This window comes from Mobula hypostoma, chromosome 10 (genome assembly GCF_963921235.1).
Source record: "Mobula hypostoma chromosome 10, sMobHyp1.1, whole genome shotgun sequence".
Taxonomy (NCBI): domain Eukaryota; kingdom Metazoa; phylum Chordata; class Chondrichthyes; order Myliobatiformes; family Myliobatidae; genus Mobula; species Mobula hypostoma.
In genome coordinates, this window is record NC_086106.1 from 39146047 (window position 1) to 39159255 (window position 13209).

The 13209-nt window shown below is 45.9% G+C and overlaps 1 protein-coding gene across 5 annotated transcripts in view; it reads right to left on the reverse strand.

The window, feature by feature from the left end:
* The window catches only part of LOC134352852 (neuroblast differentiation-associated protein AHNAK-like), a 117457-nt gene that overhangs the window by 79761 nt on the left and 24487 nt on the right, over window positions 1-13209 (reverse strand). Inside the window, exon 2 of one of the 5 annotated variants that reach the window (XM_063060365.1) lies at window positions 8568-8645. The exons of the other annotated variants lie outside the window; for them this stretch is intronic. The gene's annotated coding sequence lies outside the window, so the exon portion shown is untranslated. The remainder of the gene's footprint in view (window positions 1-8567; window positions 8646-13209) is intronic. 5 annotated transcript variants of the gene reach the window in all.

Consider the following 13209-nt stretch of genomic DNA (forward strand, 5'->3'; position numbering starts at 1 on the left):
CCCTCCTAGCCATAAGAGAAATAAAAGCCCGTACCCGCAAATGAGAAGGCTCCAAAATTATAGCTCTTTCCTCAACAATACCAAATAAGGCAGTCAAAGGATTGGGCTTAAAATTAACTTTAAAAAGTACAGAAAAAGTTTGGGATACATCTTTCCAATATTATTCAAGGCTCGAACATGACCAAAACATATGAATTAATGAAGCCTCTCCATTATTACATCTGTCACAATGAGGAGATATATCTGCAAAAAAAACGAGAGAGCCTGTCTTTAGACATATGAGCCCTATGTATCACTTTAAATTGTAGGAGGGAATGACGAGCACATAATGATGAAGAATTAATCATTTTGAAATTAGCCCTCCAGTCTCATCAGATAATGAAGTCTGTAAATCCTTTTCCCAATCTTTTTTAATTTTCTAAAGGAGTCATTCTCAGCCCCAACAACAGACCATAAATACAAGATATTGAGCCATTATCAAAAGGTTTCAAATTAAAAATTACATCTATTATGTTCTTATCCGGGCTGGTAGGAAATATATGTAGTTTAGATCTTAAAAAAATGTCTAATCTGTAGATATCAAAAAAAGTGGGTATTTGATGTTATATTTCACTGAGAACTGCTCAAAAGAAGAAAGATTTCCTCCAACAGACAGATCCTGGAATTGTTTAATGCCTAATTTACCCCATTCTCTAAAAAACAGATTGGTCGTAGATGGTTTAAAAAAAATTAGAGAACATAGGACTAGGAAGGGAAAATCTCAATAAACGGAAATGTTTTCTGAACTGTAGCCAGATCCTCAAAGTGTGTTTAACCACCAAACTGTCAGTTAATTTATTTAAAGATAAAGGAAAAGAAGATCCAAGAAGAGAAATAGAAAATTTCGTAACAGAGTTGGCTTCCAAAAAGGCCCATATTGGACAATCCTCACGATTAATATAATATAACCAGAATTTTTCGTATGTTAATTGCCCAATAATATAACATAAAAATGGGTAAAGCAAGGCCTCCATTCTTTTTAATTTTTTGAAGGTTGGCTTTATTTAATCATGTTTTTCTGTTCTTCCATATATGGGAAGAAAGAATCGAATATATAGGAAGAAAGAATCAAATCTAAAGAATCAAAAAAAGACAGGAATAAAAACAGGTACGGCTTGAAAAAGATATATAAATTTAGGTAAAATATTCATGTTAATAGAATTAATTCATCCAATCAATGATAAAGAGAGAGTCAACCAATTTAAAAGTGTCTTTTTCACATAATTCATTAAGGTTAGAAAATTTTCTTTGAATAGATCTTTATAATTCTTAGTGATTGTTACACCTAATATGTAAATTTTTTTCTTACAATTTTAAAAGGAAGGTTAATATTGGTTGGTATCAAATTATTTAAAGGAAACAATTCACTCTTATGTAAATTCAATTTATATCCTAAAAATTGACTAAAATTAGTCAGTAAAAGAAACATAGGGGGTAAAGAAGTTGTAACAGTAGATATAAAGAGCAATAGGTCATCAGCATAAGGCGACACTTTATGAATAGCATCTTTCCTTAAGATACCAGTGATACCTTTAGACTCTCAAAAGGCAATTGCTAAAGGTTCTAATACCAAATCAAAAAGCAAAGGGCTCAACGGATATCCTTGTCTGGTTCCACGTTGGAGTTTAATTGGTTTAGAATTCTGAAAGTTAGTAAGGATCCGAGTGGAGGGAGATAAGTAAAGTAATTTAATCCAAAGAATAAAATTGGACCCAAAATTAAATTTTTCTAAGGTTTTAAATAAGTAATTCCATTCAACTCAGTCAAAAGCTTTCTCCGCATCCAGGGAAATCACACATTCCGATATTTCCTTGAATGGAGAATGCATAACATTTAGCAATCGCTGAATATTAAAATGGGAATATCGATTTTTAATAAATCCTGTCTAATCATCAGATATTATCGAAGGTATAATATTCTCGAGTCTATGGACCAAAACTTTAGATAGGATCTTAGCATCAACATTGAGTAAAGAGATTGGAGCATTCAGTGGGATTCTTATTCTTTTTAAGAATAAGCGAAATGGAAGCTTCATAAAAAGACCGTGGCAACCTACCCACCTTAAAGGAATCAGTAAGGGTAGAACATAAATAAGGTATAAGCAATGAAGAAAAAGCCTTATAAAATTCTTCAGAGAATCCATCAGGTCCTGGAGATTTCCCAGAAAGCAATGAATGTAAAGCCTCAGTGTTTTCCTCCTGAGAAATAGGTTGATCCAACTGCTTTTGATTGTCAACCGAAAGTCCAGGAATATTTAATTGGTCTAAAAAATTGTTCATTGCAGTATTATCTTTAACAAAATCAGAACTATACAGTTTAGAATAAAATTCTCTAAAAGTGTCATTTATTTCAAAATGGTCAGTTGTCAAATCACCATTGGTTTTGCGAATTTCTTTAATTTGCTGTTTAGCTATAAAGGTCTTCAATTGATTAGCCAATAGTTTACCAGTTTTTTCTCCATGTATATAGAATTGGCTTCTAGTTTGATTTATAATAAGTATCCTTACGAATTCTGTATATGTGTATATGAAACTTAAATTTAATAAAAATATTGGAAAAGAACAAAGTGTTCGAGGGATGATCGTGATGGTGCATTGCAAAGTGTTCGAGGGATGATCGTAATGGTGCATTGCAAAGTGTTCGAGGGATGAGCGTGACGGTGCGTTACAAAGTGTTCGAGAGATGAGCGTGACGGTGCGTTACAAAGTGTTCGAGAGATGAGCGTGACGGTGCGTTACAAAGTGTTCGAGAGATGAGCGTGACGGTGCGTTACAAAGTGTTCGAGGGATGATCTTGATGGTTCGTTACAAAGTGTTCGGGGGATGATCGTGACGGTGCGTTACAAAGTGTTCGAGGGATGAGCGTGACGGTTCGTTGCAAAGTGTTCGAGGGACGAGCGTGACGGTTCGTTGCAAAGTGTTCGAGGGATGATCGTAATGGTGCATTGCAAAGTGTTCGAGGGATGAGCGTGATGGTGCGTTACAAAGTGTTCGAGGGATGAGCGTGATGGTGCGTTACAAAGTGTTCGAGGGACGAGCGTGACGGTTCGTTGCAAAGTGTTCGAGGGACGAGCGTGATGGTGCGTTACAAAGTGTTCGAGGGACGATCGTGATGGTTCGTTACAAAGTGTTCGAGGGACGAGCGTGATGGTTCGTTGCAAAGTGTTCGAGGGATGAGCGTGACGGTTCGTTGCAAAGTGTTCGAGGGATGAGCGTGACGGTTCGTTGCAAAGTGTTCGAGGGATGAGCGTGATGGTTCGTTACAAAGTGTTCGGGGGATGATCGTGACGGTTCGTTACAAAGTGTTCGGGGGATGATCGTGATGGTTCGTTACAAAGTGTTCGGGGGATGAGCGTGATGGTTCGTTACAAAGTGTTCGGGGGATGATCGTGACGGTTCGTTACAAAGTGTTCGGGGGATGATCGTGACGGTTCGTTACAAAGTGTTCGAGGGATGATCGTGATGGTGCATTGCAAAGTGTTCGAGGGATGAGCGTGATGGTGCGTTACAAAGTGTTCGAGAGATGAGCGTGATGGTGCATTGCAAAGTGTTCGAGGGATGATCGTGATGGTTCGTTACAAAGTGTTCGGGGGATGAGCGTGATGGTTCGTTACAAAGTGTTCGAGGGATGAGCGTGACGGTTCGTTGCAAAGTGTTCGGGGGATGAGCGTGATGGTTCGTTACAGAGTGTTCAAGGGATGAGCGTGACAGTTCGTTGCAAAGTGTTCGAGGGATAAGACTACTGGTGCGTTGCAAAGTGTTCGAGGGATGATCGTGATGGTGCGTTACAAAGTGTTCGAGAGATGAGCGTGATGGTGCGTTGCAAAGTGATCGAGGGATGATCGTGATGGTTCGTTACAAAGTGTTCGGGGGATGAGCGTGATGGTTCGTTACAAAGTGTTCGAGGGATGAGCGTGACGGTTCGTTACAAAGTGTTCGGGGGATGAGCGTGATGGTTCGTTACAGAGTGTTCGAGGGATGAGCGTGACAGTTCGTTGCAAAGTGTTCGAGGGATAAGACTACTGGTGCGTTGCAAAGTGTTCGAGGGATGATCGTGATGGTGCGTTGCAAAGTGTTCGGGGGATGATCGTGACGGTTCGTTACAAAGTGTTCGGGGGATGAGCGTGACGTTGCGTTGCAAAGTGTTCAGGGGATGAGCGTGATGGTGCGTTACAAAGTGTTCGGGGGATGAGCGTGATGGTGCATTGCAAAGTGTTCGAGGGATGAGCGTGATGGTTCGTTACAAAGTGTTCGAGGGATGAGCGTGACGGTTCGTTACAAAGTGTTCAGGGGATGAGCGTGATGGTGTGTTACAAAGTGTTCGAGGGATGATCGTGATGGTGCGTTGCAAAGTGTTCGGGGGATGATCGTGACGGTTCGTTACAAAGTGTTCGGGGGATGAGCGTGACGTTGCGTTGCAAAGTGTTCAGGGGATGAGCGTGATGGTGCATTACAAAGTGTTCGGGGGATGAGCGTGATGGTGCATTGCAAAGTGTTCGAGGGATGAGCGTGATGGTTCGTTACAAAGTGTTCAAGGGATGAGCGTGACGGTTCGTTACAAAGTGTTCGAGGGTTGAGCGTGACGGTGCGTTACAAAGTGTTCGGGGGATGAGCGTGATGGTGCATTGCAAAGTGTTCGAGGGATGAGCGTGATGGTGCGTTACAAAGTGTTCGAGGGATGAGCGTGATGGTTCGTTACAAAGTGTTCGGGGGATGAGCGTGATGGTTCGTTACAAAGTGTTCGAGGGATGAGCGTGACGGTTCGTTACAAAGTGTTCGAGGGATGAGCGTGACGGTTCGTTACAAAGTGTTCGGGGGATGATCGTGACGGTGCGTTACAAAGTGTTCGGGGGATGAGCGTGATGGTGCGTTACAAAGTGTTCGAGGGATGAGCGTGATGGTTCGTTACAAAGTGTTCGAGGGATGAGCGTGACGGTTCGTTACAAAGTGTTCGGGGGATGATCGTGATGGTGCGTTACAAAGTGTTCGGGGGATGAGCGTGATGGTTCGTTACAAAGTGTTCGAGGGATGAGCGTGATGGTTCGTTACAAAGTGTTCGAGGGATGAGCGTGACGGTTCGTTACAAAGTGTTCGGGGGATGATCGTGATGGTGCGTTACAAAGTGTTCGGGGGATGAGTGTGATGGTGCGTTACAAAGTGTTCGAGAGAAGAGCCCACTGGTGCGTTTGGGTTAGTGAGTTGTGGGCATGCGATGTTGGCACCAGAAGGGTGGTGATATGCACAGGCTGCCCTGCACAATTCTTGCTGATTTGATTTGATACAAACAACACATTTGAATCATGTCTCAATATGCGTGTGACAAATAACCTTTAATCCTTTTCCATTTCTAAATCTGGCATGCTGTTTCAATTCCATCTCCTCTCCTCTGAGCCTTCCTTTCTCCAATAAGAGCATTTTCACCAGTCTAACCATCTAAAATGCCTCAAACATGCAAACCATTCCGGTGAATCTCTTATCCACTTTTACACCCTCTCCAAAGTGAGGGGGCCAGGACTGAACACAATACCCCAGCAGTGCTGGAAACAGGCTCATTATAGTTCCTCGTATTTGTACTCTGTGTCTCTCCCAATGATCAGCACAGTACACAATGTTGTGCCGATCTTTTAACCAACTGTATGATCGATCTAACTCTTCCCTCCCTCATAGCCCTCTATTGTGTTTATCGAAGAGATTTTAAAATACCTGTAATGTATCTGCCTCTATCATCGCCCTGGTTCCACGTACCCACCAGTCTCTGTGTAAAAAAATACATCTCTGACACCCCCCCCCCATTCTTTCCTCCAATCACCATAAAATTATGTGCGCTTGTATTAGCCAGTTCCACCTTGGAAAAAATATTTTGAGCTGCCAGAGAAAGCAGTTGAGGCTCTTTTAGAAGGCAGTCAGACAGATTCAAGGATTAGAAAAGTTTAGAAGGCCAGATACTGGGAGTGGGTGTAGGAGGGTGTAGGTGTAGGGTGTTTATACTTTCTCCAAGGACATTTGCCTGCTTGTACATTTCTTACACAGACAAAGGAAGGAGGAGTTATTTGAATGACAGTTGGTACCCAGTACGGTGAGATAAATAGGAGGTCAGATGATAGACCTCAGGCACATGTTTTTGAACACTGAATGAGCTTTGTTGTGCCCACAGAAAAAGTGCGTTTTTGGAGGACCGATCAGGTGGATCGATCAGTGGCTCTTGCAGTGTGAAAAGGGAGTGACCGGTGGGGAGTTGTCCACGTGTTCAACCTTTGCCTCGGTTGATGATTCCACCACAGAAGAACGGTCCCTTTGTTGAAGTCACAGTCAGTGACTTTTAAAGGATTTCGGAGGACAACGAGAAGATCGACGGGGTCAGTTCAACAGAAGAGTCAAATCTCTCCCTCTCTCTCTCTCCATCACTACTCAATTCAACACTACGAACTGAACTGAACTTTACTCATCATCGTAAGACTGTATCTTTTTACCCCTAGACTTGAAGAAGCTTGGTTTTTCATATATATTTCCACACTCTGATTTATTTACTTATATATAATCATTGCTAACCGGTTTGATTTATCTACATTTATATTACTGTATTGCATAGTTACTAATAAATATCATTAGTTAATAGCAATACGGACTCCAAAGTGTTTCCCATTTCTGCTGGTTCTTTAACCCGTCACGGGGTATGTGACATATCAGCGTTGTCAATGTCCAGCTGAGCTAGTTCTCCTGCAACAAGCGCTAAGCAGTTTTCAGGTTGGTCACCTCTGTGGAGTCCTGCATTGTGCCTACATTCCAGTTCGCGATTTTGAGATATGTTGAGCTCTTTGATTTATTTTCCTTTATCTTACTGCTCGAGGGGGATGTCCGCTGGCCATGGTGAACTAACCAGTTGGTGGTGAGGCAAACTGTTTTTGGACCTCCTTTTCTCCATTTTCCATTCAGAGCAAGCAGTGCTACTCCTGAAGAGGGCTGCTTGGTCAACCAGAGGCCTGTTGATGCTGTTGTTGCCTCAGGTCAACAGACAGATGACCCATGGGTCTGAGCCGCCTACCTGAAGAGTTGAGACGGACTTCCAGCGTCATCCAACACCTGTCATTTTGTTCCTTCTCCATCACTGTAGGACTTTTCATCCCACCCGCACTGTGTAGGTTTATAGTGAGGATCAGTGCCTGCCGACTAATTCCACTCTTTCAGCGGGGGACATTCACACAGATGCACATGTAGCATAGCAGTAAGCATACAGTCAAAAACGTAAGTTCAGCATGAACAAGCCCACAGCCTCTACAGACAAAGGCAATCCAGCATGTCTGCCACCTAGTGAGCGCCAGAGGGCAGCACTGACGCCAGTATGAACGTCATGCCACACCACCTCTGCTGTCATCTCTCCTGGGCAGCTACAACAGGCAACACCACGGCATGAGGCCTAGTTCATGCTACAACCGAGGCCACGCAGTCCCCCCACCAGTGAGCCAGTGAACCGGACTTGCAGCACTTCACATTCCCCATGTCCAGCAGGGTCGTGTGATCACAGGAAAAGTGGCTAAGGCAATCACTCGCTGTTAGACTGCACAACACCTTCAGGCACCGACTCCAAACCCTCTCTGTGGCAGGCAGCAACACTGCCTGCACCAAGCCAAGCTCCTCCAGCTCCTCCACCTGCTGATGGGATAGAGGCCCTTCTGACCACCAAACCCCTGCTGAGTGTCACCCACCAATCCCATAATGTCAGCGAGTATTCTTCCCACACCACTATCAGCACCCCCCACACCCAGTGTCACACTCGAGATAACTTACAGGGGCCAATTAATCTACGAGCCTGCACATTGCCGGAATGTGGGAGGAAATCAGAGAACCCAGAGGAAGAAAGGACAACCCCCACATGGACAGCAGCTGAGCCGATAAACACTACCTCGTTATTGGGGTTTTCATACTATTTATTTAATTTATAGCAAGTTTAATACAGGATCAATATCACAAATGACCTGCCTTAGTCTAACCAAGCAGAGTCCACTGCCAAGAAGGCCCACCAGCACCTTTACTTCCTGAGAAAGCTAAAGAAATTTGGCCTGTTCCCTAAAACCCTCACTAATTTTTATAGGTGCACCATAGAAAGCATTCTTCTAGGGTGCATCACAACCTGGAATGGAAGTTGTCCTGTCCAAGACCAAAAGAAGCTGCAGAAGATCGAGAACACAACCCAACACATCACACAAACCAATCTTCTGTCCTTGGACTCACTTTACACCGCATGCTGTCGGAGCAGTGCTGCCAGGATAATCAAGGACACGACCCACCCAGCCAACACACTTTTTGTCCCTCTTCCCTCCAGGAGAAGGTTCAGGAGCTTGAAGACTCGTACGGCCAGATTTGGGAACAGCTTCTTTCCAACTGTGATAAGACTGCTGAACGGATCCTGACCCGGATCTGGGCCGTACCCTCCAAATATCCAGACCTGACTCTCGGTTTTTTTGCACTACCTTACTTTCCCTTTTCTATTTTCTATTTATGATTTATAATTTAAATTTTTGTTATACTTACTATCGATTTGTACGCCAGGGAGCGCGAAGCACAGAATCAAATATCGCTGTGATGATTGTATGCTCTAGTATCAATTATCTGGCAACAATAAAGTGATAAAGTAAAGTAAAGTTTATGTCTTTGCCCTGTTCTGCTGCCACAACACAACTAATTTCATGTCATACAAGAGAGTGACAATGAACCTGATTTGATTCTGATTTTATTGGATGGCCCCATCAAAAAGAAGATCGAATGGACAGCCCACAGTTCTTTCCCCAGGATGGCAATGGATAATACAAGGGGCATGCTGATTAGGTGACTGGAAGGGAGTATAGGGCGATGTCAGCGATAAGTTTTTTTACACATGGGTGGGTGCGTGGAATGGTGGAAGAGTCAGGTACATTAAAGATTTTTATGAGACACCATGAGACTGGCACATGGATGAAAGAAAAATGGAGGTCTTTTGTTGTGACTTAGCTGGAAGTCAGCAGGAGACACTGAAGCTGGTGATATGGAAGCCTATATTCACCACACAAGCAGGCATCATACTGGAACACTCTGAGGAGAGGCTCCCTGATCCAATATTACATCACATTTTTATATGCTGAAGATCAAAGATATCAACAGGACAATTCTGCATTTACAATGTATCCACCTAGATCTTTACACCAACATGCCAGACAGCCAAAATGAGTGAATCACCAGTGTCTCTAAACTGCATTCACACCTATGCAGCATCTCAGGTCAAAAGGGTGTTCTCTGGTTTGCAGTCACCCAAATCTGCAGCTCCTGGAAGACCATTGCTCTGGCTGTATTTTAAACTCAACCTACAATCCACATTCAGGTCTGAAGACTGGTTGCTGTTGAGATTAATATTTACTATATCCCATAACTCCAGAATATGCCCTAACAGTTTTGCAGGAGAGAACTGTTAAGAGGCAAAAAGGATGGCACAACATTGTGGGCCGAAGGGTCTGTACTGTTCTATCCATGATGCACAGCTTACTGCCCATCCCAGCAATCACATCGTCCTCTATCTGTTCTTCTGACCAACTGGAAAGAGGGACCAGAATGCAAATAACAAGTGGTATCAAGTGTTGAGGGTCTGGCGATTTTTTCCATGGCCCTAGCAAGGGAAGCCAGGCTTCAGACACTGGCAAGGGGCTTGCCAAGATCATACTGAACGAGGAAACCAGAGACCTGCCCGGAAACAGTCTCTTCAGCCCAACACGGCCATGGTGACCAGTCACTGGTGCCCAGACCAGCTGCTGTGCAACAGTCACACTGTCACAGCCTGGACACAGGCCCTTCAGCCCATCAAGTCCATGCTGACAATGAAGCACAGATTAACACCAATGCCATTTTACTCTCCCACATGGCCATCAACCAGAAATGCATAAACTAGGGGGGGACGTTCGATGACTAATTAGCCTGCCAACCCACATATCCCGCAGAGGAAATGAGAGCACCCAGGAAAAACACAAACATTCACGGGGGGGACAAGAAAACTCCACACAGACAGCAACAGAGGTCAGCATCAAACCAGATTAGAGTCCTTTTACGGGGAGAAATATCAAATTATCAGAGAGTAGCTTCAGTTTCCAGAAGATTCCTGTGCTAGGTTTTCTTGTCAAAGGCAGAAAGTACTAGATGCATGCCATGAACTAGCAGGGCAGGTGGTGGAATTCAATAGGATCAAAACATACCAAAGGCACAGAGACTGGTAAACAAGCAGGGAACAGAGGGACGTATGAACGGACGAGGAGCAGAGGGATACAGGAAAAGACAGGGAACAGACGGGCACGTCAACGGACAGGGAACGGACGGACACGTGACCGGACAGGGGACGGAGGGACACGTGACCGGACAGGGGACGGAGGGACACGAGAACGGACAGGGGACGGAGGGACACGAGAACAGGGAATGGAGGGTCATGTGAACGGACAGAGAATGGACACGTGAAGGCACAGGGATTGGAGGGACACGGGAATGGACAGGGAACGGAGGGACACGGGAACGGACAGGGAACGGATGGGCACGGGAACGGACAGGGAACGGAGGGACAAGTGAACAGGGAACGGAGGGGCACGTGAACAGGGAATGGAGGGACACGTGAACAGGGAATGGAGGGACACGTGAACGGACAGGGAATGGAGGGACACGTGAACGGACAGGGAATGGAGGGACACGTGAATGGACAGGGAATGGAGAGACACGTGAACAGGGATTGGAGGGACACGTGAACGGATAGGGAATGGATGGACATGTGAACGGACAGGGAATAGATGTACTCGTGAACGGACAGGGAATGGAGGGACACGTGAAAGGACAGGGAATGGAGGGTTATGAGAACACAGAATATAGGCAGGTGTGGACCGGCAGGGAACAGAGAGATAGAAGAAGAGAAATGGAATGGAATGATAAGGCAACAGAGATGGACGGAGGATTAGGGGAACGGAGAAGGAATGGAGGGATAGTGGAACAGAGGGATAGGGGATCAGAGATGGAATGGAGGGATAGGGGAACGGAGGTGGAACGGAGGAACAGGGGAACAGAGATGGAATGGAGGGACAGGGGAATGGAGATGGAACGGAGGATTAGGAGAAGGGAGATGGAATGGAAGGATGGGGGAACGGGGATGGAACGGAAGGATAGGGGAACCGAGATGGAGCGGAGGGATAGGGGAACCGAGATGGAGTGGAGGAACAGGGGAACGGAGATGAAAGGAGGAACAGGGGAACGGAGATGAAAGGAGGGACAGGGGAACGGAGATGGAATGGATTGACGGAGAATGGAGATGAAATGGAGGGATGGGGGAACGGAGATGGAATGGAGGCATGGGGAACGGAGATGGAATGAAGGAGAGGGGAACAGGGATGGAATGGAGGGATAGGGGAACGGAGATGGAACGGAAGGATGGGGTAATAGAGATGGAACAGAAGGATGGGGTAATAGAGATGGAACGGAGGGATAGGGGAACAGATGGAATGGAGGGATAGGGGAACAGATGGAACGGAGGGATAGGGGAACGGAGATGGAACGGAGGGATAGGGGAACGGAGATGGAACGGAGGGATAGGGGAACGGAGGGACAGGGGAACAGAGATGGAATGGATTGACGGAGAATGCAGATGTAATGGAGGGATGGGGGAACGGAGATGGAACGGAGGGATGGGGAAACAGATGGAACGGAGGGATAGGGGAACAGATGGAATGGAGGGATTGGGGAACGGAGATGGAACGGAGGGATAGGGGAACAGAGGGATTGGGGAACAGAGATGGAATGGATTGACGGAGAATGCAGATGTAATGGAGGGATGGGGGAACGGAGGGGGAACGGAGGATTAGGAGAAGGGAGATGGAATGGAAGGATGGGGTAATAGAGATGGAACGGAGGATTAGGGGAACGGAGATGGAACGGAGGGATTGGGGAAAGGAGATGGAACGGAGGGACTGGGGAACGGAGATGGAACGGAGGGACTGGGGAACGGAGATGGAACGGAGGGACGGGGTAATAGAGATGGAACGGAGGGATAGGGGAACAGAGATGGAATGGAGGGATAGGGGAACAGAGATGGAACGGAGGGATATGGGAATGGAGATGGAACGGAGGGATGGGAAACGGACATGGAACGGAGGGATAGGGGAACGGAGATGGAACGGAGGGATTGGGGAACAGAGATGGAATGGAGGGATTGGGGAACAGAGATGGAATGGAGGGATAGGGGAACAGAGATGGAACGGAGGGATAGGGGAACGGAGATAGAACGGAGGGATATGGGAATGGAGATGGAATGGAGGGATGGGAAACGGACATGGAACGGAGGGATAGGGGAACGGAGATGGAACGGAGGGATTGGGGAACAGAGATGGAATGGAGGGATTGGGGAACAGAGATGGAACGGAGGGATAGGGGAACGGAGATGGAATGGAGGGATTGGGGAACAGAGATGGAACGGAGGGATATGGGAATGGAGATGGAATGGAGGGATGGGAAACGGACATGGAATGGAGGGATTGGGGAACAGAGATGGAATGGAGGGATTGGGGAACAGAGATGGAATGGAGGGATTGGGGAACAGAGATGGAATGGAGGGATCGGGGAACGGAGATGGAACGGAGGGATTGGGGAACAGAGATGGAATGGAGGGATTGGGGAACAGAGATGGAATGGAGGGATTGGGGAACAGAGATGGAATGGAGGGATAGGGGAACAGAGATGTAATGAAGGGATGGGGGCATGGAGATGGAACGGTAGACTGATAGTGAGTGCTGTATTGCACTGAGGGGAGGACAGTAGGCTGATAATCGGTGAGTGCTGTATTGCACGGAGTGGAAGACGGTATGCTGGTGAGGAGCATGAAGTGTGTTTTTCGAGTATTGAATGGACTCACCCAACTTGGGCTGTGACATCAGCCTCTGCCTCCCAAATTACCTCTCCCAATTTCCTCTTACTTATGGGAGCAAACAAACTCTGTTGGTGTAGTGGAAAATTGGAGAAAAATGTTCATTCTATAGAAGGATCTTTCAAGCAAGATTGGCTAAAAACTCATTCTCTACTCAACAGAGCAGTGACCGTTATTACTGCATTATTATATCCACAACTTAGTGATCACACTATCCCACTGTGAGCTGTAGATATCATAATCTTCATGCAGGGAGTC